Source organism: Macaca thibetana, chromosome 7 (assembly GCF_024542745.1).
Source record: "Macaca thibetana thibetana isolate TM-01 chromosome 7, ASM2454274v1, whole genome shotgun sequence".
NCBI lineage: Eukaryota > Metazoa > Chordata > Mammalia > Primates > Cercopithecidae > Macaca > Macaca thibetana.
In genome coordinates this window covers 159,853,647-159,879,771 of record NC_065584.1, presented here as the reverse complement: position 1 = coordinate 159,879,771, position 26,125 = coordinate 159,853,647, and the positions used below count along the sequence as shown (strand labels likewise).

At 49.5% G+C, this 26,125-nt stretch overlaps 2 protein-coding genes across 2 annotated transcripts in view; both read left to right on the top strand.

Moving 5' to 3' along the window:
* SCAMP2 (secretory carrier membrane protein 2) overlaps positions 1 to 26,125 on the top strand; it is a 427,899-nt gene that overhangs the window by 87,333 nt on the left and 314,441 nt on the right. The gene's annotated exons all lie outside the window — the stretch shown is intronic.
* The window catches only part of LOC126960028 (cytochrome c oxidase subunit 5A, mitochondrial), a 254,695-nt gene continuing 232,809 nt past the window's right edge, over positions 4,240 to 26,125 (top strand). The window contains exon 1 of the mRNA XM_050799915.1: positions 4,240 to 4,249. The gene's annotated coding sequence lies outside the window, so the exon portion shown is untranslated. The remainder of the gene's footprint in view (positions 4,250 to 26,125) is intronic.

Below are 26,125 nucleotides of genomic sequence, written 5' to 3'. Positions count from 1 at the left end.
AGAAGGGCCGCCTCACCCACCTGGGTCCAAACGGCACTCGAGTGAGGCAAGGTCCAGCCCTGAAGAGTCTGAGGGAGACAGGGGTGTCCTAATCCAATGCTAGGCACAGTTGGCATCTGACCCCAGTCCTGCCTTCACCTGGCTGTTAGAAGGGGTTGAGTCAGGGGACCAGCTGAGATAGAAATGTGGCTGAAGGAAGAAGCTAAGGGCAAGCTGCTGATACCCAGAGGCCGGTCTTCCTGAGAGTGAGACATGCAGGTGACCCCCAGGCTCCACTTCTCCATCCCCCATCCCCCAGCCCTCTCAGACAGGCCAGCTGGGATTTAGGGTCAGGACACATTTCCCGCTCATCCTTCCAGAGTAGGTAGGGTCCTATCCCTTTAGCTGGGGACCTTCCAGAAGCCCTGGCAGTCCTGATGATGGGCTACTCTCTACTTGCACTCCTCCAGTGACAGAGAACTTATTAGCGCCCCCCAAACGCCTTATCACTGGTCCCTGGCTCTGCTAAGAGGAAGTCTTTAGTCCTTCTTCTTTTCATTCTTTTTTGCGACAGAGTCTAGCTCTGTCGCCCAGGCTGGAGTGCAGTGGCGCAATCTTGGCTCACTGCAAGCTCCGCCTTCCGGGTTCACACCATTCTCCTGCCTCAGCCCCCCAAGTAGCTGGGACTACAGGTGCCCGCCACCAAGCCCGGCTAATATTTTTTTGTATTTTTAGTAGAGATGAGGTTTCACTGTGTTAGTCCGGATGGTCTCAATCTCCTGACCTTGTGATCCTCCCGTCTTGGCCTCCCATAGTGCTGGTATTAAAGGCGTGAGCCACCGCACCTGGCCCGTGCTTTATTTTTTGAGACAGGATCTTGCTCTGTCACCCAGGCTGGAGTGCAGTGGCATGACCTCAGCTTACTGCAACCTCCGCCTCCATGGTTCAAGCAATCTCGTGCCTCAGCCTCCCAAGCAGCTGGGACTACAGGTGTGCACCACCATGCCTAGCTAAGTTTTGTATATTTTGTAGAGATGGGGTTTTGCCATGTTGTCCAGGCTGGTCTCAAACTCCTGGGCTCAAGTGATCCAGTCGCCTCGGCCTCCCAAAGTGCTGGGATTACAGGGGGGAGCCACTATGGCTGGCCCTTCTTTTTTTTTTTTTTTTTTTTTTTTTTTTTTTTTTTTTTTTTGAGACGGAGTCTTGCTCTGTCGCCCAGGCTGGAGTCCTGTAGCGCCATCTCGGCTCACTGAAAGCTCTGCCTCCTGGGTTCACGCCATTCTCCTGCCTCAGCCTCCTGAGTAGCTGGGACTACAGGCGCCCACCACCATGCCCAGCTAATTTTTTTTGTATTTTTTTTTTTACTTAGAGACAGGGTTTCACCATGTTAGCCAGGATGGTCTTGATCTCCTGACCTCATGATCCGCCCACCTCGGCCTCCCAAAGTGCTGGGATTACAGGCGTGAGCCACCATGCCCAGCCTGGCCCTTCTTATTGAGCTGGAATCTGCCTCCCTGGAACCTTACCCCATTAGCTGACATAGCCCCAGACACTGTTCCAGGTGTGGGGTCAGTGGTGTGGTATCTGCCCTACCAGTTCTGGCTCACGATCAAGTCTCTCCAGCTTCCCCAGGCCACTGCCTCTCAGCTCCACCTCCAAAATCTGTTTTTGTTTTTGTTTAATCACCGAATACTTTCTGGGGGACAGTGAGCTACCCATCACTGGAGGGATGCAAGCCAAGGCTGGAGGCCTGACCATTAGAGGTCTTCTGGGGGTTGAGTAGAAGCTGAGTCTCAATCTTCCTGGGGGTTCCCCAGCCCTGGGAGAGGTGGCAGGGGAGATGAGGGGAGCAAGGAGTTTGGGCTCACTCCACACCCTGGGAGGTGAGACTCAGAATCACCAGCCAGCTATGTCATCTTTGTTTCTTCCTTTCCCAAACAAAGGTGAGGAAACACCTCTTGAAAGCAATGTCCCGCCCACCAGTTGCCAGGGTGGGGTCTGTCCCATGAGCTCAGGCCTTCCAGACATGCAGAGAATGGAATGCAGAAGGCGCAGCCTGGAGTAACTGGGGAGCACCCCCCATCCACACGTTGTAGCTCTAGCTCGGCACCTCCCCAGACATAGGGGGATGCTCGCCCTACACTCGGTTTGCCCCCATCCTGCCCTCACGGGGCTACAGACCACCCCAACCCCACCTGGCTACCAGAAGAGACCATTGAGCAGGGCCCCCCTTCTGAGGACCACAAATAGTGACCCAGGCACAGAGGGAGTGTAGTGAATTCCTATGCTTTGATGTTGTCCTGGCATCTGTTTTGAACATAATCTGGGCTTTCTTACACCAGAAGCAGGGCTCAGTCCACCCTGACACCATTTCCAGCTCCCCGCCTCCTCCCAGTTCCTCTATGTGCTCAATCCAGATATCTACCTTAGGCAGCCGTCTCCTGGTGACTGCCTCCCTGTGGGACAGCTACATACAGCCCACTTGACTGGTCCTGCTGACCCCACAGCCCGCATGGACTGTGCAGATAGGCCAGTGACCCTCTCTCAGCCACAGCGTGACCCTGCTTGCTCTAAACCCACCAATTATTATTATTTTTAAATTTTATTTATTTATTTTTTTTTGAGATGATGTTTCGCTCTGTTGCCCAGGCTGGAGTGCAGTGGCATGATCTTGGCTCACTGCAAGCTCTGCCTCCCAAGTTCACGCCATTCTCCTGCCTCAGCCTCCCAAGTAGCTGGGACTACAGGCGTGCACCACCACGCCCAGCTAATTTTTGTATTTTTAGTAGAGACGGGGTTTCACAATATTTTCCAGGATGGTCTCTTACCTTTTGACCTCGTGATCCGCCCGCCTGGGCCTCCCAAAGTACAGGCATGCGCCACCGGTGCCCGGCCTAAACCCACCAATTATTACTCTCCTCAGGAAACCTGCCTGGGTGACGCCCTGGACCCCATAAAGGCCTTAGTCCCACAGGTCCCCTCTCTCTCTCACTCTCTACCTGCTACTTGAACACCCTGCTGTCTCCGAGATTCCTGTCAGCCCTCATGGGTGCTCACTTCTCTCACGGATTTGTGAGTAATGAAAGGCTCCTATTCCATGTGTCTCACTTGACACATGCCCAACCCTAACTCCTCCCGCCCCTTAGAGAGTGGCTATCTCAGCTTATGGCATCTCTCCAAGGGAGATCCCAAGACCCAGTTAGACAAAGCTCTCAACAAGGAGGCTCCTGGCTCAAGGCAAGTTTTGAAAGGAGGGATGCCCAAGGGCTCAGGCATGACCATGCTACCTGCAGAGAGGACCCAGGGCACAGGCCCCAGTCCCAGTGGCCGAGATAGGGAGAGGGTTGCCCCAAGGACCCACCAAGTACTGAGGCCTGGGCATGGAGATGTGGGAGACCCCTCTCAGATCCCTGCTCCTGACACAGACAGGGTCCCTTACTGCCTTCTCTCTCCTGGTGCTCACAACTGTCCCCTTCCACAGCTAATTTCCATCAGAGACCTGGAACCTAAGGCCCCGGTTTCAACCTGGCATCTCCCAGAACCATTCAGATCTCTCTTGGAAGGGCCCAGCGATCCCCAGGGCAGGTCTCAGTGGAGTCAAGGTCAGCTCAGAGTTCTGGGTTTCGCATCTGCCTTTGGTCCCAATCAAAGGCCTGGTTTGCTTGGTTTCCCCTGCGGGCAAACCATTCTGCTCCTTCCACATAGTTTTCAGTTCCTTGAGGGTGAGGGTCCCCCATCCTTGTACCGATCTCACAGTCCCACCCGCCCCAGGCTTCAGCACTTCTGGCTTCCTCTCCCAAAAGGGCTCAGGGAAGGAGATGAGGAGGACAGGCACCCGTCTGCCCAGGCCAGCCCAAGGACTCAGGACGACCAGCTTTTAGGGCATATTTTGTAAGATTTCAGACTCTCAAGGCCAGAACACCCAGCAGGGTCAGGGCTAGCTGGGGGCATGGTGGGTAAGGCAAGGAGACACCTAAGGGCCCACAATTTAAGGGGGCACTGGCCCTCAGGCCCATTCAGGTACACCTGAGAGGGCGAGCCTCCTTAAAGTTTTTTGGCCTAGGCACCTTGCTTGCTTCGCTCTAGTCCCAGCCTGACCTCAGGAGAAGGACTGAGGAACCTAGTCCTCCTGCAGGCAGGAGGGGTAGAGCTCCTTGGAACCAAACTCAGGAGTTCCTGGCTGGCTCCGAACAGAAGAGCCACAGGTAAACATAAGCAAATGCTACGCAAATCAGCCTCTTTGAGGTTTGCTTGGGGGTGACGGTGGGGGTGGAGAGACCAAGGACAGAGCACCCCAGCCAGACTGCAGGGAGGGGGCATGGGTGGGTACTACACCAGCTGCACAGGGAAGACTGGGCTCTGCTGGGGAGGGGAGGTGTGGAGAAGGTGTTTGGGAAGGGGTGGGGTGGGGCAGAGCTGGCAAAGGATCAGGAACTTTCAGAGCAAGCTCATTCTGCTTATTGCTCCAGCCACTCTAAGTGGCCCATCCCACCCTTCTTCCAGGCCAACCCGAGTGCCCTCTTCCAAGAAGCCCACGAGAGCTCTCTTCTGAAAGGATCTCCAGCCTTGGGCTCACCTCATCAGAGGCTTGGCCTGTGGGACATTGCGGGAGGGGATTGGGAGAAGAGAGAGGAGTGAGCCCTGTTGTCCTGTTCCATGCCCTGACTCAGCAGCATGGCTGGGGGAGGCGCTCTGGCCCCAAGCTTCACTTCCACCAGGAAGCCTTCCCTGACTTACTACTCTCTGCATCCTCGTCCCCAACTCACCTCAGTACTTAGTACATGCCCCATAAGATAGACCTGACCCTTTGCGGCCTCGGAACGCCAGAGTTGTTTTTCTGGGCACACTTAGGCATCCTGCCTCTCCCATCAGACTACATTACCCAGTCAGACGTGACGCCCTCGAATGTGCCCCCCATCCATCAGCGTCCCTCTCAGACTGGCACTTGGAGAGCAGGCTGTGTCTTCCTCTCAGTGTACCCCCCTTAGACTGATCCCTCTCCTCCTTGCCTGTGGGCCCCAGGGAAGACTTTGTGGAGAAACCCCCTCCACCCAGTCTCTTTAGCCACAGCCTCCCTCCCTACTTCTCAGGAAACCACAGGAGAAAGAACAGGACGGGGTTTAAGAGAAATGGCCAGGGGGCCCTGAAACTGCTGGTGAAGTGGCTGTGGCCAGGGGGCCCAGGGACCTGCCTAGCCTTGGGAGGGGGATTTGTGGGGTGAGGGGGGTGTGTGGGGCAGGGGGGCAGTACCACAGACACCCGTATGGGCCACTGGGACATGTAAGAGTTGGAGTCCTCCTTCTCCAGGATATATTTCAGAGACAATGAGACTGAATTCAGTACTTGCAGTACAAAAAAAAAAAAAAAAAAAAAGAAAGCAAACTTGACTCACAAAAACCCCAGGTCCAGAGCAACCCTAGAGCTGATATTATATAGGGTACGGAAAGCACGGCATGCAGCAATTGGCTGATTTTCAAAAGCTGGACTGCGTGCAGATTGGCTGACTTTCAGCCTTGGCAGTTAGGGATTGGCTGACTTTCAGAAGCAAATCGCTGTAGTAAGACCCTTGCTGATTGGTTGGCTCTCAGAAGCATGGTCCTTGGAATGAAGCTGTTGCTGATTGGTTGACTCTCAGGGGACTGAAATAACGTGATCAATGACTGATTGGACTAGGTTGAAAATAAGTCTATGTGACTTTTTCCTGGCTTCAGACTAGTTCCCAAAACAATCCCCCACCCCCCACCCCCACCCCCACCCCCACGCCCCCAGCCGTTTTACTTGTTTTTAAAAGACAGAGTCTGGCTCTGTCACCCAGGCTGGAGTGCAGTGGCACCATCATGGCTCACTGCAGCCTCAAACTCCTGGGCTCAAGCAGTCCTCCCACCTCGGCCTGCTGAGTATAGTAGCTGGGACTGCAGTGCTGTGCCACCACACCCAGCTAATTTATGCATTTTTGGTAGAGACAGGGTCTTACTATGTTGCCCAGACTGGTCTTGAACTCCTGTCCTCAAGCGATCCTCCCACTTTGGCCTCCCAAAAGAGTGGGACTACAGACTTGAGCCACTGAGCCTGGCCACTCCCTTCCCCACCCTTTTGTGAATTTAGAGAACAGAAACATTTTATTTTCACCTCCCCCACATTCCTGATTTTCCCTTTTCTGACCAGCCAAGCACTGATCATCTGTACCCACACTCCAGAACTGTCCAGAAGTCAGAGTTTGCCCAGACCTGGTCATTCCATCCTTCAGCAACTCTTTCATGGACACCCCAGCTCTAGAAAGCAGACCTGTACCCTTCCTTTCTGGTGCTTGGCACACCCTCCTCAGGGTAACTGACCCAGAGCTGGGCACTCAGAGGGTGTCCTGGAAGTATTTGTTGGGGTTGATGGCCCATTGGGCCTCACACACCTCCTGGTGGCTGTGGGTCTAGCCTCAACCAGCAATTGGTTAGATGGGGTCTAGAGCCTGCTGGGTGAGAACTCAGCTGAGAGAGGAGAGAATTGAGGAGCCCCTGGGCCCTGTTGGGGAGGTGGCAGCTCAGATCACAGCACAGCATTGCCTCTTGCATTCTCAGATCAACCACTGGCCTTGAATCAGTTCTGGACTTGGGCCTGAGTCCCAGAGCCAAGGAAGGGGCTGCCATTAAACACAGCAAAAGCCCAGAAGATCCTTATGTGATGTCTGTCCAGCACGGGGAGCGAGGCAGGCACTTTTGACTTGGATCTCCCTCATATTATTACTATTATTATTATTATTATTATATTATTATTATTTTGAGACGGAGTCTTGCTCTGTTGCCCAAGCTGGAGTGCAGCAGCACGATCTTGGCTCACTGCAACCTCTGCCTCCCAGGTTCAAGCGATTCTCCTGCCTCAGCCACCCGAGTAGCTGGGATTACAGGTGCCCGCCACCACTCCTGGCTAATTTTTGTATTGTTAGTAGAGACAGAGTTTCACTATGTTGGCCGGGCTGGTCTGGAACTCCTGACCTCGTGATCCGCCCACCTCAGCCTCCCAAAAGTGCTGGGATTACAGGTGTGAGCCACTGCACCAGGTCCCCCCTCATGTTATTGATGGACTCTGCTTTATTCCAAAGTAGATTGGAACAAAAGCATCATAAAGAATGGAACCTTGTCAGTCTCCCTCACTATCACATCCCTGCTTGAATGGATGAATGAATGAATTAATTAATTAATTAATGGCTGTAAGGGGGTTGCATGGTAGATTTGGCAGAACTAGTATAAGCCATATCTTCCCTTCCTTTTCTGGCCCCTGTAAAATCCAGCCTCAGCATTCCCCACTAAACCCCCAAAACTCCACCCCCCCACACATAAGAATGTGGACTGCCCACAGCTCACCAGTTCCTCTGGAACCAGTTTGAGCCCCCTGTGATCCAGCAGGGCCCCCACTCCCCCTTGAGTGTTAAGATTTTTGGATTAGTTGGCTTGAACTGTTCTAGAAAACAACAGAGTACCTTTGAGAAAAACAAGATACATTAATTTGGGTCCTAGGTCAGAAAAACACATTTATATTTGGCTTTGATCTGGGTTGATTTTGGCCTTTGGCCATTGATCAGGAGACAGGGTAGCGAGGGTTGTCTTTGTCCCAAAGTAAGACATGGGTTTAAACCCTGCTCTGGCCAGAATCATGTAGGGGACTGGACCAGGCCTTCCCATTTCTGTTCATTTCAGCACACATTTAGTGAGTACTGTGTGCTAAGTATAGTGTGGTACAGATAGACTGCCCCAGCCCTCAAGGAGCTCAGAGTCTAGAGGGGAGACAGATAAGTGAGTAAAGGTTTACAGTTTAGAGGACTGTTAGGGAGGGGAGTGAGAAGGGGGGCTGTGTGAGCCCAGGAGAGGCACCAGATTCAGCTTAGATTGAGAGGTGACATCAGAAAGATATTATGGGCCAACTCTGGGCGCACTGCCTATGAATTTGCCCTGCTTTGCAAGGAATAGTATGGTTAACAAAATTCTTTAAAAAAGAAAAAGATGTTATGGAAGCATGCTACGTTATTTGTACGGCCCAGTGCAAAACGAAAGTGCAAGGCTTCTTATTCAGATTTCAAGATGTCAGTAGCAGAGCGTTAAACCAAGCACAGGGCCCTACTGAGCACAGGGCTCTGTGTGACCATGCAGCTCTCACCCCATGAAGCCAGCCCTGCTGGAAGGAGGAGATGCCTGACCTGAGTGTGAAGGGTGAGTGTGAGTGTGAGTGTGAGCGTGCCATGGGAAGCACGGTGAGCAAACAGCCTGATATGTGTGAGGACCAGACAGCCCTGTGAGATTCCAAGAACCTCCTTTCCTCATACCTGGGTCTTAATATCTGCCCAGTGGCCAATGTAGCCCAGGCTTTGGGAATCATGCAAGGTTGCCAGCTGTCCTTTTTTTGGGAGAGGTTGGGGCTGGGAGTAGAGAACACAATCTTTTTTTTTTTTTTTTTTTTTTTTGAGACAGAGCCTCCCTCTGTCACCCAGGCTGGAGTGCAATGCATGACACAATCTCAGCTCACTTCAACCTCCACCTCCTGGGTTCAAGTGATTCTTCTGCCTCAGCCTCCAGAGTAGTTGGGACTACTGATGTATACCACCACACCCAGCTGATTTTTATATCTTTAGTAGAGATGGGGTTTCACCATGTTGGCCAGGCTGGTCTTGAACTCCTGACCTCAAGGGATCCACCTGCCTCAGCCTCCCAAAGTGCTGGGATTACAAAGGTGAGCCACTGCACCTGGATTTAAACCATAATTTCTAATCTTGTAGCTAATTTGTTAGTCCTGCAAAGGCAGACTGGTCCCCAGGCAAGAAGGGGGTCTTTTCAGGAAAGGGCTGTTATCAATTTTCAGAGTCAAGCCATGAACTGAATTCCTTCCCAAAGTTTGTTCAGCCTATACTCAGGAATGAACCAGGACAGCTTAAAGGTTAGAAGCAAGATAGAGTCAATTAGGTCTGATCTCTTTCGCTATCATAATTTCCTCAGTTATAATTTTTGCAAAGGTGGTTTCAATCCCCCCCTTTTAGTTTCATAGTATCTTATTCTTAAGGTGTGGGCTATGAAGATGGGAAAAGGCTGTCAATCGCTCTGAATTCTTCCTGCTGACAGGGTCCTGAAAGGGGTAGGTGTTGACCCCAAGGTGGCAGCTGTCTGAGCTGTCTGAGCATACTCCCACATACTCAGCATACTGAGCTGAGGTTCTGGGGCTTTCATGACAAAGGTGTTAATATTCTCATTGCAATCACTGAATGGGTTCACCTTGCCCACTGCGTAGACAGAGCTGATTTGTCAAAACAGGGGAATTGCAATAGAGAAAGAGTAATTCACACAGAGCGAGCTGTGTGGGAGACTGGAGTTTTATTATTACTCAAATCAGTCTCCCTGAGCATTCCAGGATCAGAGTTTTTAAGGACAATTTGGTGGGTGGGGAGAAGCCAGTGAGCCAGCACTGGGGTGCTGATTGGTCAGGTCAGAGACAGTTGTTGCACTGAGTCAGTTCCTGGGTGGGGACCACAAGATCAGATGAGCCAGTTTATGAATGTGGGTGGTGCCAGTTGATCCATCACATCCTGGGTCTGTAAAATATCTCAAGCACTGATCTTAGGAGCAGTTTAGGGAGGGTCAGAATCTTGTAGCCTCCAGCTGCATGACTCCTAAACCATAATTTCTAATCTTGTGGCTAATTTGTTAGTCCTACAAAGGCAGTCTGGTCCCCAGGCAAGAAAGGGATTTCCCTTGGGAAAAGTCTGTCATCATCTTTGTTTTAAACTATAAACCAAATTCTTCCCAAAGTCAGTTCAGCCTACGCCCAGGAATGAATAAGAACAGCTTGGAGGTTAGAAGCAAGATGGACTTGGTTAGGTCAGATCTCTTTCACTGTCTCAGTTATAATTTTGCCATGGTGGCTTCATCATCTACAGTTTCAGCACAGCATTTAAATTGACAGTGTATTATAAGGTAAATAATGAGTTCTAGGATAAGGAGTGCAATTCCCAGTTTTAAAAATAAAGATTTGAAAGCATTAGTTTGAGGACTTGTAGTACAGAAAGTTTAGGATTTAGTCTAAATTGAAGAAAAATAAAAATAAAAACTCAACAACTAACAACAGGTATACTGTAGTTTTTGGAACATAATTTTTCTCTCTGTAGTCCTTATTTTTATTAAAAACAAATTATAATAGGATTGATTTGTTTGGAAAATAAACTTTAGTTGTATTATACTTGGTCTGATTATTTGCATAAGGCACAGCAAAGATAATTATTTTTCACATAGGGCTTTTTTTTTTTCTGAGACAGAGTCTTGCACTGTCTCCCGGGCTGGAGTGTAATGGCGTGGTCTCGGCTCACTGCAACCTCTGCCTCCCAGGTTCAAGAGATTCTCCTTGCCTAGGCCTCCCAAGTAGCTGGGATTACTGGTGCCCGCCACCATGCCTGGCTAACTTTTTTGTATTTTTAGTAGAGATGGGGTTTCACCATGTTGGCCAGGCTGGTCTCAAACTCCTGACCTCATGATCCCTCCACCTCGGCCTCCCAAAGTGCTGGGATTAGGGTTACAGGCATGAGCCACCATGCCTGGCCTCACATAGGCTTTTAAAATTGGCTTTGCAGATGTAGTGGCAGGAATGTGTAATCCCTGCTGAGGGAGGAGAATCACTTGAACCTGGGAGGTAGAGGTTGCAGTGACCTGAGAGTGTGCCATTGCACTCCAGCCTGGGTGACAAGTGCAAAACTCCACCTCAAAATAATAAATAAAAATAAATAATTTTTTTTTTTTTTTTTTTTTTTTTTTTTAGACAGAGTCTTGCTCTGTCACCCAGGCTGGAGTGCAGTGGCAGGATCTCGGCTCACTGCAAGCTCTGCCTCCTGGGTTCACACCATTCCCCTGCCTCAGCCTCCCGAGTAGCTGGGACTATAGGCGCCCACCACATCGCCCGGCTAGTTTTTTGTATTTTTTTAGTAGAGACGAGGTTTCACCGTGTTAGCCAGGATGGTCTCGATCTCCTGACCTCATGATCCACCCAAAAAATAATTTTTAAAAAATTGGCTTTGAAGGAACTATGTTCCATAAGGAATCTCAGATAATACTTTTTTAAAGCTGAGCCCAGCCATAGGTTTGTACCCTCAAATGCCTGAGTTGGGTAAATTCCTCTTCTCTTGAGGTCCCAAGATACCTCGAGGCTCCTGGGACTCTCAGAAAGTGACATGTTTTTACTTATCACAAATCAGGAACCCTGTACAGGGACTGTGTAGACAAGGTATGAGGCCAGTTTTCCCAAGGGGCTTTTATTGGCTCTACAAGTCAAGTTTAATTCCTTAAAGGAAAGCACATCATTCCAGTCAAAGTTTTGGTAAAATAACCAGTTTCTCCAACTGCATTCTGTTGCAGAAGAAAACATTCTTATTGCACTTATGCAAATGACGACATTACCATTAGTTGAGAATACTCACAAATAGTTTCCAAAATCTGGAGAAATCAGGTAAAGAGAAACAAATACGCTTCAAATTTTGTTCACAGGAATATACTTTACTCAATTGTTAAAACCTGAAAATAGCTCAAAATAAAAGTTTTCTTAACTCTGAGAAACAAAAAGGATCAGCAATATTTTAAGCAAAAAAAAAATTGCTTAAATTTTCTATTGTGTTGAGTCCATTCAGTTAACTCCTGTTCTGCTTGATATTTATGAACATTTCAGCTCTCCATGAGAGTCCTGAAAGTTGTTTTCTTTATTTTAACGTAATAATCTCCATAGTAGCTGGGTGCAGTGGGTCATGACTGTAATCCCTGCACTTTGGGAGGCCAAGTCAGGTGGATCACCTGAGGTCAGGAGTTCGAGACCAGCCTAGCCAATATGATGAAACCCCATTTCTACTAAAAATACAAAACATTAGCCAGATGTTGTGGCGGGTGCCTGTAATCTCAGCTACTCAGTAGACTGAGGCAGGAGAATCACTTGAACCTGGGAAGCAGAGGTTGCAGTGAGCCAAGATCGCACCACTACACTCCAGCCTGGGCAAAAAGAGAAAACTCCATCTCAAATAATAATAATAATAATAATCTCCATAGTTATCAGAAACTTTCATCCAAGAGCACCTGTCAATGTTTAATAGCTGATTATAAAACTACTTTCTAAAGACGACCAAAGAAAGACAACAATTGGCTGTGGATGACAAAAGCATTTAGGGAAGCCACAAAGACACAATTGACAAGGAAATTTGTTACCTCTGTGGCACAAAATAATTCAACACAGTCATAATTATTAATAACATATACTGTAGCATATCAGAATTACGGGCATCCTATACAATTTTGCAACACATACTAAAAACAAATTTATGTAAATATAACCCAAAGAAAGTTAAACACCATTTTATATTTGACAATGTTTCCTGCATGGTATTGAGAAGTGACAATGTGCTAGCAGCCCTTGCTCTCGGCACCTCCTCGGCCTCTGAGTCCACTCTGGCGGCACTTGAGGAGCCCTTCAGCCCGCCACTGCACTGTGGGAGCCCCTCTCTGGGCTGGCTGAGGTTGGAGCAGGCTCTCTCTGCTTTCCAGGAGGTGTGGAGGGAGAGGCCCCGGCAGTAACTGGGGCTGCATGTGGCCCTCAGGGGCCAGCATGAGTTCCACGTGGGCGTGGGCTCCTTAGACCCTGCACTCCGAGCGGGCGGCTGGCGCCTCCAGCCCCAGGCTGTTAGGGACTTAGCACCCGGGCCAGCAGCTGCAGAGGGTGCGCCAGGTCCCCCAGCACTGCCAGTGCAACTGCACCACCCTCAAATTCTCGCTGGACCTCAGCCATCTCCCTCCCAATGCCCAAGCCACTCCGCCACTGCTGCCCCTCCCCGCAGCACCCCATGGGCTCCAGCATGGACCAAGCTTCCCAAATGGGCACTGCTCCCTGCTTCGTGGCGCCCAGTCCCATCCACCACCCAAAGGTTGAGGAGTGTGGGTGCCTGGCGTGGACTGGCGGGCAACTCAGCCTACAGCTCTGCGGCGGAATCCCCTAGGTGAACCCAGCTGGGCTCCTGAGTCTGGTGGGGACTTAGAGAACTTTTGTGTCTAGCTGAAGGATTGTATATGCACCAATCAGCACTCTGTGTCTAGCTCGGGGTTTGTGGATGCACCAATCAGCACTCTGTATCTGGCTAATCTGGTGGGGACTTGGAGAACTTTTTATGTCTAGCTAGAGAATTGTAAATGCACCAATGGGCACTCTGTGTCTAGCTCAGGGATTGTAAATGTACCAATCAGCACTCTGTCAAAACGGTCCAATCCACTCTCTGTAAAACAGACCAATCAGCTCTCTGTAAAACGGACCAATCAGCTCTCTGCAAAATGGACCAATCAGCAGGATGTGGGTGGGGTCAGATAAGGGAATAAAAGCAGGCTGCGCAAGCCACCAGTGGTAACTTGTTGGGGTTTGTTTGTGGTGTGTGAAAGCTTTATTTTTTTGCTGTTTGCAATAAATTGTGCTGTTGCTTACTTTGTGGGTCTGCACCCCCTTTATGAGCTGTAATACTCACTAGGAGAGTCTGCAGCTTTACTCTTGAAGCCAGTGAGACCACGAATCCACCAGAAGGAAGAAACTCCAGGCACATCTGAACATCTGAAGGAACAAATTCTGGACACACCATCTTTGAGAACTGTAACACTCCCCATGGGGGTCTGTGGCTTCATTCTTGAAATCAGCAAAACCAAGAACCCACCAATTATGGACACAGTACTAATACATTAAATAAGGTGAATATGTCTTTTTGGACTTCAGGGGCCCTAATTTTTTTTTTTTTTTTTTTTTTTCATTTTAAGTTAGAGCTTGGTTTCGAAAGGTTTGTTAAATATTGAAGGCTTAAAACACTGGGTATTACAAAATAGAATCCTAGGTTACCATGAGTCATTAACCAAAATAGTAACTCCAAAATCTATTAGCGTGGGGCCTGTGGCTCACATCTGTAATCCCAGCACTTCGGAAGGCCAAGGTGGGTAGATGACTTGAGGTCAGGAATTCAAGACCAGCCTGGCCAACATGCCAAAACTCTGTGGCTGCTAGTACAAAAATTAGCTGGGCATGGTGGCATATGCCTGTAATCCCAGCTACTAGGGAGGCTGAGGCAGGGGAATCTCTTGAACCCAGGAGGCAGAGGTTGCAGTGAGCCAAGATTGTGCCATTGCACTCCAGCCTGGGTGACAGCAATACTTCATCTCAAAAAAAAATTTTTTTCTTTTTTTTTTTTTTTTTTTTTTTTTTTTTGAGACGGAGTCTCACGCTGTTGCCCAGGCTGGAGTGCAGTGGCGCGATCTCGGCTCACTGCAAGCTCCGCCTCCCGGGTTCCCGCCATTCTCCTGCCTCAGCCTCCTGAGTAGCTGGGACTACAGGCGCCCGCCACCGCGCCCCGGCCAATTTTTTGTATTTTTAGTAGAGACGGGGTTTCACTGTGGTCTCGATCTCCTGACCTTGTGATCCGCCCACCTCGGCCTCCCAAAGTGCTGGGATTACAGGCTTGAGCCACCGCGCCCGGCCAAAAAATTTTTTTTCTTATAAGGAGAAACGTTTGTTCTGATGAAGAGGAGACTTAGCTTTGTAAACAATACCCAATGAGGAAAACATGAGGCCAAATGACTGTCTCTTCTCTGTCCCCTCCCACCAATGCTTTTTGTAGTTCACTTAAGACACAAAAATCTTTGTTACATAAAAATCTTTTTCAAAAGAAAAATTTCATGTATGCATTGGTGCATCTTTAATGCTAAAACTAGGTTTTAATAAAATTATATAAGTGTATCCAGTTTTAATTAGCTTGAATATAAGGTAAGATTCTTATAAACCTTTTATAACTCTTTACAGTTTTTTTTTTTTTTTTTTTTTTTTTGAGGCGGAGTCTTGCTCTGTCACCCAGGCTGGAGTGCAGTGGCGTGATCTCGGCTCACTGCAAGCTCCGCCTCCCGGGTTCCCGCCATTCTCCTGCCTCAGCCTCCCGAGTAGCTGGGACTACAGGCGCCGCCACCACGCCCGGCTAATTTTTTTGTATTTTTAGTGGAGACGGGGTTTCATTGTGTTAGCCAGGATGGTCTCGATCTCCTGACCTCGTGATCCGCCCGTCTCGGCCTACCAAAGTGCTGGGATTACAGGCTTGAGCCACCGCGCCCGGCCTACAGTTTTTTTTAAGAACAGGACAATGTTCTGAAAAAAAGGCTGTTACGCCTTTTATTTTTTTTTTTAATTTTTATTTTTTTTGGTGAGGTGGAGTCTGGCTCTGTTGCCTGGGCTGGAGTGCAGTGGCATGATATCGGTTCACTGCAACCTCTCTCTCCTGGGTTCAAGTGATTTTCCTGCCTCAGTCTCCCGAGTAGCGGGGATTACAGGCTTCTGCCACTATGCCCAGCTAATTTTTTGTATTTTTAGTAGAGACGGGGTTTCACCATGTTGGCCAAGCTGGTCTTGAACTTCTGACCTCATGATTCGCCTGCCTCAGCCTCCCAAAGTGCTGGGATTACAGACATGAACCATGGTGTCCAGCCTCTGCTTTTGATGGCAGCAAGGGGCCATCTGAAGTGGCTGCTGCCATCGCACTGGCTGCAGTAGGGAGGCATGGGTGGTGGTGGCAGGAGGAGCTGTGGGAGCAGCAGTGGCAGTAGTGGGACTCCTGTGCCCCATGTCGCCTGTGCCCTGCATCCCTGAGGCAGTTGGTTGCATCACCCCCATCCTCTCATGGCTGGGCAGAACCCACTTCCAGACCCAGAGTCTCCACCGTGACCACAACCTTGTTCCCCACTGTGTCCCATGAGCACATGCGTGCCCAGCCAGAGGCACAGCTGGGACTCATGGGGCCAGCCCCAAGAGCATTGGGTTGGTTTGTGTGGGGTTGGCTGGGGCCACAGCACCACCTGCACCTTGCCCATGACGGGGGCAGGAAAAATGCAGACAGGAGGCAGGCAGTCCCTGGAGCCCATCCCTGGGAGCCCCCTAGAGCCCACTGCCCTGGGAGCCACTGTGATGAGGCTGGGCTGAGTTACCCACTGATGGGGGAGCAGCATAATTGAGGATGGAGGGACAGGCAGAAAAGGGCCCTGATAAGGACCTGGGCCCAGGGCAGTGCCACACTCCAAGGAACCAGTGAGAGCCAGGAGCAGGCAGGAGCCTGGCATTCCTGGGCATGGCTGTGGCCACCCAAGTCACAGCTGTGGATCCAGGTCTCCCTGTGCTTTTGGGGGCTGGGAGCAGGTAGGAGCTCCACCCTCCCAAGGAGCAGCTGCAGTCACTCAGCCGTAGCTGTGGACCCAGGCCGCCTCTGCACTCTTGGAGCCCCAGGAAGGCCAACCCCTTCCCCGTGCAGACTTGGAGGTGTCTTCTCTCACTGCCTGGCCTCTCTCCACTTCTGGCAACTGCTCTGATCTCAGAGCGAGGTTGGGGCCAAGCCTGGGTACTGTCGCAGCCCAGCCACGTGGGCAGTGCTAATGCACCAGCCCCCTGCCACCTTAGCCCCCTCCTGACTTTGGGCACTGACAAGCACCAGAGGGAGGCCAAGGGGATGCTGAGGGCAGCTTGGCACTGGCCTCCAGGTTCCCTTTGGTATGAACAGCCTGGACGTCATGAACGGAGGCAGGAGACAGGCTCCTGGGCAGAAAGGGAAAGTTCCCCTGTGAAGCCTCACCTTCAAGCTGGGGAGGGCCTGTAGCTGGGGACCAGGCTGCTGGTACCACAGACCAGAGTGGGAACTTGTGATGCTTTTTCTGGGGCTTCACATGGTTTCCTATGGACCAATTGACATGGGCTTCCTCCCCTCTGAGGCCCATAAAAGCCCTGAACTCAGCCAGACTTGAGAAGATGATGGGACAACCAGCTGCAGAGAGGAGCTATCCTCTCTGCTGAGAGCTGAGAAGACAACGTGATGACCAGCTGCAGAGAGGAGCTACCCTCTCTCCTGAGAGCTGAACACTCATTGGGACACCCTGGTTACAGAGAGGAGCTACCCACTTCAGGTCTCCTCTAAGCTCTTCTTTCACTCAATAAAGCTTTTCTTCATCTTGCTTACCCTTCACTTGTCTGCATACCTAATTCTTCCTGGATGCAGGACAAGAACTTACGACCTGCCAAATGACAGGGCTAAAAGAGCTACAACACAAACAGGGCTGAAACATGCCCCTTGCTCACCATGTTGTGCATGACAAGGAGAGAAGAGAGAAGGAGAGAAGAGCTGCAGCCCTTCAGGGAGCCTAGACCTAGGAGCTCCCCAAACCAGGGCTGTGACATCCTCTTTAGGGCTCTGTGGTTCCTGGCATCTCCAAGCTTCTGGGCACCACCACATTCCCCAGCATCAACTGTGGAAGCTACTTATGGTACACCTGGTCTAGCTGCAGCCTTGCGGGGAGCCATTGCCCATGCCAGCATCTGGAGGTGCCCACTCAGCCGCAGTCAGAGTGCCTGGCTGTGCACAGTGGTTGGGAGCCCAGCAGCCCAGAGCAAAACTTGGGCAAAGGTGCCACTGGCCACAGAGGTTTCCAGCTGGCAAAGTGACACCCCAAGGGTCCTGTAACACTTTGGGGGCTCATCCAGGATCTGTGGAAGGGTGACTAAAAGTGGATATTTTCTCTCTCTTTTTTCTTTTTTTTTGAGGTGGAGTCTCACTCTGTCACCCAAGCTGGAGTGCCATGGTTTGATCTTGACTCAGTGCAGCCTCCACTTCCCAGGTTCAAGTGATTCTCCTGCCTCAGCCTCCCAAGAAGCTGGAATTACAGGCATGTGCCATCACACTTAGCTGATTTTTGTATTTTTAGTAGAGATGGGGTTTCACCATGTTGGCCAGTCTAGTCTCAAACTCGAGATCTCAAGTGATTTGCCTGCCTTGACCTCCCAAAGTGCTGGGATTATAGGCATGAGCCACTGTGCCTGGCTGGATCTGCTCTTTCTGTCCTTTCTTCAGACTCCACAATAGCCAAAATTAAAAAATACCAGGCCTCTGTCAGCCAATTAAAAGCAACTAGCACAGCTGCCAGACTTAAGAAATGGAGGACAGGCTTGCTGGGGAGGGCACTGTCAATCCCCCATCACCTTCGAGTGTTGGGAATGTTGGCTTTGTTCCAATCTAGCTTCCCTTCACAGAGGTCTAGCCATTGCATGGGACCAGAAGGAGGTCCTGGGGCAACTGAGGGGCAACTGAGGGTATCTCACCAAGGCCACGTCTTGGTGTTATCCAAAGGCCCATGGACTAACTCCAGGCCCCAACTGCCCATAAAGGTGTCGACCCTAGGACCTCCAATCTTTCCTATTGTTCTTTTTTTTCTTTCTTTCATGGCTCTCATGGTTCCTAGCTCTTCTTTATATACAGTGTTAAATGTTAAGGGTGTTGTTGCAAACCACTGATATTACTGGGTAGAATGAGCATTTGGCTTAATCATCAAAAGCATAAACTTGAAGGTTAAGAGTAGCACAGACGAAGTAACGTGTGCCTTGGTATCTGTAAGTAAATTCGTGGCAAAAATGTCCCTGTCATTTCCTTGGTTGCCAATGTAGTGCCAAGCACCATGAGACACAGAGAAAACATCTCATATTCCTTTGCACAAAGGTGTGGCCAAATTATGTTCTGCAGGGCAGAGAAGCTTGACCTCAGGAAGGAGGCACAGTGCAGTGAGCATGACTAATTCCTGCCAATTAGGCCCTCTTGCTTCATGGATGGAAGTCATGCTCACATCCATGGCATAGAGAAAGTATAGGGAACCCAAAGGTTACCAACAGCGGGAGGATAGGGTGGCACATAGGTAAGTGCGAATATCCCTACCCATTAGGCCTCCCTGCTACATGGGTGAAGGTCACACTTGTACCCATCGGTGGCACCTGCAAAGTTTCTGCAACTTGGGGATATAAGATCTGAAGAAAGAAAGGGACGTGTTTTTTTTTTCTCTCTCTCCCTTATGTACTCTAGGTATTCACTGGAAAGAGAAAGGAAAAAAGGGACACGTTTTTCCCCTTTCCAGATGGGTAACCAATCATTTTCCACCTGCACTCCGCATGAGTGCATCCTCAATCACTGGAATTCCTTTGAGCCTCAGACTCTGGAGAAAGAAAAAAGCTGTTTCCTTTTTTCCTCCTTTGTCCTCTCTTCACTGATGGGTAATTGCATCACTATGCCCCAGGACACTTCCCTCAGATGCATCCTCCAAACTGGGAAGAGTTTAATTTCTCCCAAACCTTAAACTGCTTGGCAATCTCTTGAGGAGGTCCAACTTTTCTATGCCTGTTTCCCTTCACAGGACTCCAGAGTCAAAGGGCTTCTTCCTATTCATTGGGAGTTAAAATGTCCTGTTTCTTTTTAAGCAATAGAGGTTGCTTTTTGTATTGTGGTTGGCAAACATATAAAGGTAAAGTGACAAGTCTATGTTGGTTTCCCCAATTTTATTTTATTTATTTATTTTTCAAGATAGAGTTTCACTCTTATTGCCCAGGCTGGAGTGCAATGGCGTGATCTCAGCTCACTGCAACCTCCACCTCTCAGATTCAAGTGATTCTCCTGCCTCAGCCTCTGGAGTAGCTGAGATTACAGGCACTGCCACCACGTCCAGATAATTTTTTTGTATTTTTAGTAGTGATGGAGTTTCACCATGTTGGCCAGGTTGGTCTCAAACTCCTGACCTCAGGTGATCCACCTGCCTTGGCCTCCCAAGATGCTGGGATTACAAGCATGATCTAACACTCTCAGTCCCTCAATTTTAAAGAAAGTGGTTGCTCTGTGAACCTGTAACTGCCCAATGGGTTTACCTTGCCCACTGCCTACATAGAGCCTATTTATCAAGACCGGGGAACTGCAATGGAGAAAGAGTAATTCACACAGAGCCAGCTGTGGGTGAAACCAGAGTTTTTTTATTATTCAGATCAGTCTCCCTAAGCATTTGGGGATTGGAGTTTTAAAAGATAATTTGGGCCGGGCGTGGTGGCTCACGCCTGTAATCCCAGCACTTTGGGAGGCCGAGGCGGGTGGATCATGAGGTCAGGAGATCGAGACCATCCTGGCTAACACAGTGAAACCCCGTCTCTACTAAAAATACAAAAAATTAGCTGGGCATGGTGGCAGGTGCCTGTAGTCCCAGCTACTCTGGAGGCTGAGGCAGGAGAATGGTGTGAACCCGGGAGGTGGAGCTTGTAGTGAGCCAAGATCGCACCACTGCACTCCAGCTTGGGCGATAGAGCGAGACTCCATCTCAAAAAAAAAAAAAAGATAATTTGGTGGGTAGGAACTTGGGAAGTGGGGAGTACTGTTTGGTTGGGTTGGAGATGGAAGCATAGGGGATTGAAGTTTTCTTGCTATCTTCTGTCCCTGGGTAGGATGGCAGAACTGGTTGAGCCAAATTACCAGTCTGGGTGGTGTCAGTTGATCCATCCAGTGCAGGGTCTGCAAAATATCTCAAGTGCTGATCTAGGTTTTACAATAGTGATATTTTCCACAGGAGCAATTTGGGGAGGTTCAGACTCTTGGAGCCAGAGGCTGCATGACCCCTAAACTGCAACTTCTCATCTTGTAGCTAATTTGTTAGTTCTGAAAAGACAGGTCCCAGGCAAGAAGGGGGTCTTTTCGGGAAAGGTCTATTATCAATTTTGTTTCCGAGCCAAACCATAAACTGAATTCCTTAGCAAAATTAGTTCTGCCTATGCCCAGGAATGAACCACGACAGCTTAAAGGTTAGAAGCAAGATGGAGTCAGTTAGGTCTGATCTCTTTCACTGTCATAATTTCCTTAGTTATAATTTTTGTAAAGAGTGTTTCAGCCGGGTGCGGTGGCTCAAGCCTGTAATCCCAGCACTTTGGGAGGCCGAGACGGGCGGATCACGAGGTCAGGAGATTGAGACCATCCTGGCTAACACGGTGAAACCCCGTCTCTACTACAAAATACAAAAAAACTAGCCGGGCGAGGTGGCGGGTGCCTGTAGTCCCAGCTACTCGGGAGGCTGAGGCAGGAGAATGGCGTGAACCCGGGAGGCGGAGCTTGCAGTGAGCTGAGATCCGGCCACTGCACTCCAGCCTGGGCGACAAAGCGAGACTCCGTCTCAAAAAAAAAAAAAAAAAAAAAAAAAAAAAAAAAAAAAAAAGAGTGTTTCAACCCCCTCTCCTTTCCCCCAATCTTGGCCCTATGAGGCCCACTCTCTTGATGTTATATGTCCCTGCAGAAGCCACAAGTGACACCCAGCCAGCTTTGATGAGAGCTGGAAGTTCTAGGCATTGGGAGTGGGTGCCCAAGAGACAACGGCTGGAAGGGAAGGCTCCGGAAGAGTTGCGGCCCCTTCCACCTCCAGCTCTCTGTCCCTGCAGGGGAAGACAGCTTAGGCTGACAGCAGCTGAGAGGGCAGCTTTGAAACCCAGCAGGGAGATAACAGAAGACAGAGAAACCAAAGTCTCCCTGATAACTCGCCAGGAAGCCAACACAAAACAAAACATAGATAAGAAGCGGACTGCCTCTCTCAAGGCCAAACTGTTTTAAAAGAGAGTTCTGCTGTGGACATTGGGCTTAAAGACTGCACGGCTGATAAAGTGATCCCTTTGATGGGGAGCTAAAGAGATAGATGAGGCTCCACCAGCATGGTTTTGGGACCTCTAAAGAAACTGTGCTCCTGGCTGGACAGCAGCTAGGCAGCTGGATACCTCCAGCCCTCTGAGTTTTGACCTCATTCCCTAGGGTCAAGGTGAAGTCTTCCTATTTCAGGTTTCCCAGTTAGCCTAAAGTTGTTTTAGTTTTGAAGTTCATTTTTTATTTTATTTTGTTTTATTTCATTTCATTTCATTTCATTTCATTTGGAGACAGAGTCTTGCTCTGTTACCCAAGCTGAAGTGCAGTAATGTGATCTCAGCTCACTGCAACCTCTGCCTCCCAGATTCAAGCAATTCTCCTGAATCAGCCTCCCGAGTAGCTAGGACTACAGGCATGCACCACCATGCCTGGCTAATATGTTTGTATTTTTAGTAGAGATGGGGTTTTGCTGTGTTGTCCAGGCTGGTCTTGAACTACTGAGCTCAGGCAATCTGCTTGCCTCGGCCTCCCAAAGTGTTAAAATTACAGGCGTGAGCCACTGTGCCCATATATCTTTTTTGTGTGAGTGTGGTGGGGGACTGCTAGTGGTGATGTTGATTTTAAACAAAGCTAAGGAGACGATGTTTCTACAAAATGCTCAATCAAGTGTCTTTGAACCAAGGAGGGCCTTTGAGGCCATGTGGTATAATGGAGAGCTCCTGGTCTTGGCTTCAGACATATGTCCCAGGACCCTGGGCAAGCAACTGACTTTTCTACGAGCCTTGGTGCTCTCACTGGGGCAATGAAGATGATAAGCCCAATGGAACAGGACTGGGTGAGGATCAAGCGATGATGGACAGTACTGGGTGCAGTGGCTCATGTCTGTAGTCCCAGCTACTTGGGAGGCTGAGGTGGGAGGATCACCTGAGGTCAGGAGTTTGAGGCTGCTGTGAGCTGGGATTGCGCCTGTGAATAGTCACTGCACTCCAGTGTGGGCAACAGAAGGAGATCCTATCTCTCAAGCAAACAAACAAGAGATGAAAGATATGAAGTGCTCAGCTAGTACTGCCCTTAGCTGTGGCATGGGGCCCCTGTCTAAGCCATATGCTTTAGAGAACCTCACTGTGGTCCTCTTCTGCTCCTGGGCTCATTGGGACTAAGGGTTGAACCCATATGGAGCCCACGACCTCCTTCTAGACCCCAAGCCCACTTTCCAGACCTAAGCTGACCTCCACCCCATGTTGCTTACCAGAGGCAGCAGGATACGCACTTCCAGGCCCAAAGGATGGCCAATGGGGGCTGTTTGTACAAAGGGACATGGGGAGGGTATAGAGAGTTTGTACAGGCGTTCTGCAGCTCCCACACACGCAAACCCGAGGCTGCTTCTGGCGCAGGATGGAGCCTGTGATCAAATACATTCCAGTTACAGTTATGTAACAAAACACCCTAAGGCTTAGTGGCATGAAACAGCAACGATCATTATATTATTATGCCTCAGGGACTGAGGCACGCCTGGGATGCCTTGCCTAAGCCTCCTTCCTTGTGGTCCCCTTCCAGGAGGAGAAACCGGAGGTGGGAGAGAGGGCAGATTGGAGCCATGTGGCCAGATGGTTCAGCAGGAGGCATTTTCAGTTTCCGTGGGGACGCGGGAACGCCAGCCCGGAAGGAGGGAAAGGTGCCTTCAGCATAACAAGACCCTCCACAGGGAAGGGGGCAAGGTCATGAGAATGGAGGAAAGCGAGGGCCTCAAGCTAGCAGACACACCCCCCTCTGGGACCTTTGGAAGAAAGAAGTCCTCCCAGAGGCAAGGAGAGTTTGCCCTCAGGTCCTTAAAAGGAGAAAAGGCAAAGCAGCCTGGCTGGTAGAGGAGCCACTGGCTGGGAGGAAGAACACATCATTGTCTCCAACCTTGGGGCCAGACGCATCCTACCAGGGGAATCCCAGACACCCAGGAGGCCTCCCAGGGGCTGGACTGGGCTGAAGTTTCTGAAGGGATTGATAGCCAGTCCTGGCAGGGGAGTTGCAGAGACAGCAACTCAGGAAGGTTAGAGAGAGGGCTGGGCAGTGGCAGGGAGTGGGGAGAAGGGGGTCAAGGAAGGAGGGCGTCTCTGCGTAGGCACCCCCAGAAGGTCCTGGCTGTGAGACAGAGCCCCCTTCTCCGAGAGGAGTTAGTTCTCCAAAGGCATAGCCTAATCTGCCATATCCATCCAAGCACTCAGTTTGCTTCTGTTCCCAGACTCTGGGCAGCTTTGGGACGGAAAGGGTTCCTTTCAGTGGGCTGTGCTGCCTGGAGGCAGCCAGGACCAGCTCTGGGAAGGTCTGGTAGGTGGCAAGGTAAGTGAAGCGGGGCCACTTTACTTGGCAAGCTGAATAGCAATGGCCTGCATGGGGTTGCCAGATTTACCAAACAACAATACAGGACTCCATTAAATTTGAATTTCAGATAAACATTGAATTTTATTTTAGGATGAGGAGGTTTCCATGCGATATTTGGGATATACTTAGACTAAAAGAGTATTTGCTATCTTAAATCTAATTTTCACTAAGCTTTCTATATTTTATCTGGCAGCCCTAGGCATGCCCCACTAGGGTCCCCAGTCACCCCTCACAAGGACCATCCCCAGACACCCTTGCCCTAAAGCATAGAGAGAGTCAGGACCTTGGCAACAGAAGGAAGTGGTCTTTTTTGGTGCATTCCAGAATTGCTGGCAGGCCTCCCCTCTCCCCAGCAGCTGCCCCCATTCCTTCCACACACATTTTTAGGTCTGGCACCAGAGATCTTATGGCAGAGTAAGCCCTGGGATGATGCTAGGTGAGTTGCAGTGCGTCCCACCCGACTTGTGTATCTGCAGCCCCTCAATAATCACGGTCGCAATGGCCTTTTCTTGAAGGAGTCAGGGAGATTGATTGTGGGGCTTGGGCTTAAAGAATGCTTGGGAGAAAATGGAGATGGATGCAGGGACAGAAACGCACGCAAATACGTTCTGGGAATCCCACTAACTTCTGTGGCTTGACCTGTATTTGGATAAAGAGCGAGGACATGCCAGTGGCAAAGAGGCAAAGGCCAATCACTTAAGGCTTTGGATCTTAGAACAAGGCGTCTGTACTTTACACTCAGCAGTGGGGAGCCATGGAAGGGGTGCTTTAAAATTGTTTATTTGGGTGCAGTGGCTCACACCTGTAATCTCAACACTTTGGAAGCCTGGGTGGGAGGATTACTTGAGCCCAGGAGTTTCAGACCTGCCTGGGCAACATGGTGAAACCCCACCTCTACAAAAAATACACAAATTAGCTGGGCATGCTGGCATGCGCCTGTAGCCCCAGCTACTCAGGAGGTTGAGGCAGGAGGATTGACTGACCCCGGGAGGTCCAGGCTGTAGTGAGTTATGATTATGCCAGTGCACCCCAGTCTGGGTAATAAAGCAAGATCCTGTCTCAGAAAAGTTATTTGTTGGTTAAAGCAAACAAACAAGTAACAAAATACAGAACAGCAGTGTTGTCAAAGCATGGCCTATGGACCCTGGAGGTCCGCAAGATACTTAGACATCTGCAAGGTCAAAACTATGTTTATAGTAAACTCAGACATTCTATGCCCTTTTCATTCAAATAATGTGTTGTCATTTGACTGACTGCTCGAAAGCAATGGCAAGTGAACCTGTCATTGCTTTAACACAAGTTAAGGCAGTAGTGCCTGAGAGGATCAAAACATGCCACTCCAAAATAAGCCACTTTGGCAGAAGTACTATTTTGAGTGGAATGCAATTGGGAATCAACAGTTGCAGGACGAGTTCTCTGCTTTCCTCTTAGCTGCAAAATACAGGGCATAAATTTCCCTTTGTGAATACCAAGATGATTTTGCATAAATAGACCTTACTAAAATAACCTTTATCATCCATTTGTTCCCCCATATATTTCCTAGCCACTTCCTCACAATTTGTCACCCTTGATGCCCAAACCCTCCTTCCTTTGTTAAAATGGTGTGTAAGTCTCCATGTCTAATGACTTCTTTGAGTTCGTTATTTTCTGTGAACTCCCATGCATGTAAATATTCATAAAAGTTGTGTGTCTTTTCTCCTGTTATTCTGTCCTTTGTCAGTTTAATTCACAGACCTCTAATCAATGAATCTAAGAGTGCAGGGAAAACGTCTTTCCTCCCTGACACTGCAGCCTTGACATCGTGGGCTCAACCGATCCTTCCACCTCCGCTTCCAGTTAGCTGGAACTACAGGCACATACCACCACATCTGGCTAATTTTTTAATTTTGTAGAGATGGTACCTCAGTATGTTGCCCAGGCTAGCATTGTATTCTTTGCCATGTATTTGCAATTTAAAAACATTTCATTTACGAATGACCTTGATGGAACAGTAAAAAATACTTTTATTAACTCTCAATCTATGAGTAGTACATATCTTTCTATCTTTGATATTTTGTGTGATGAAAGGAGGAGTATGTAGAAAGTACTGCTGCTGCTTACCAGAGGATGATGGGCTTCTCTAAGGACAAGTGCTTGTGTGATTGTCTGAGTTGTCAGCCAAACTAGCTGCTTTTTTCATAGAACATCATTTTTACTTGAAAGACTGACAAACTACGGTTATTCCGACTAGTATTTAGCAGACATTTCTCAACAATAAATAAAGTGAAACTGTCACTCCATAAAAGCAACTGG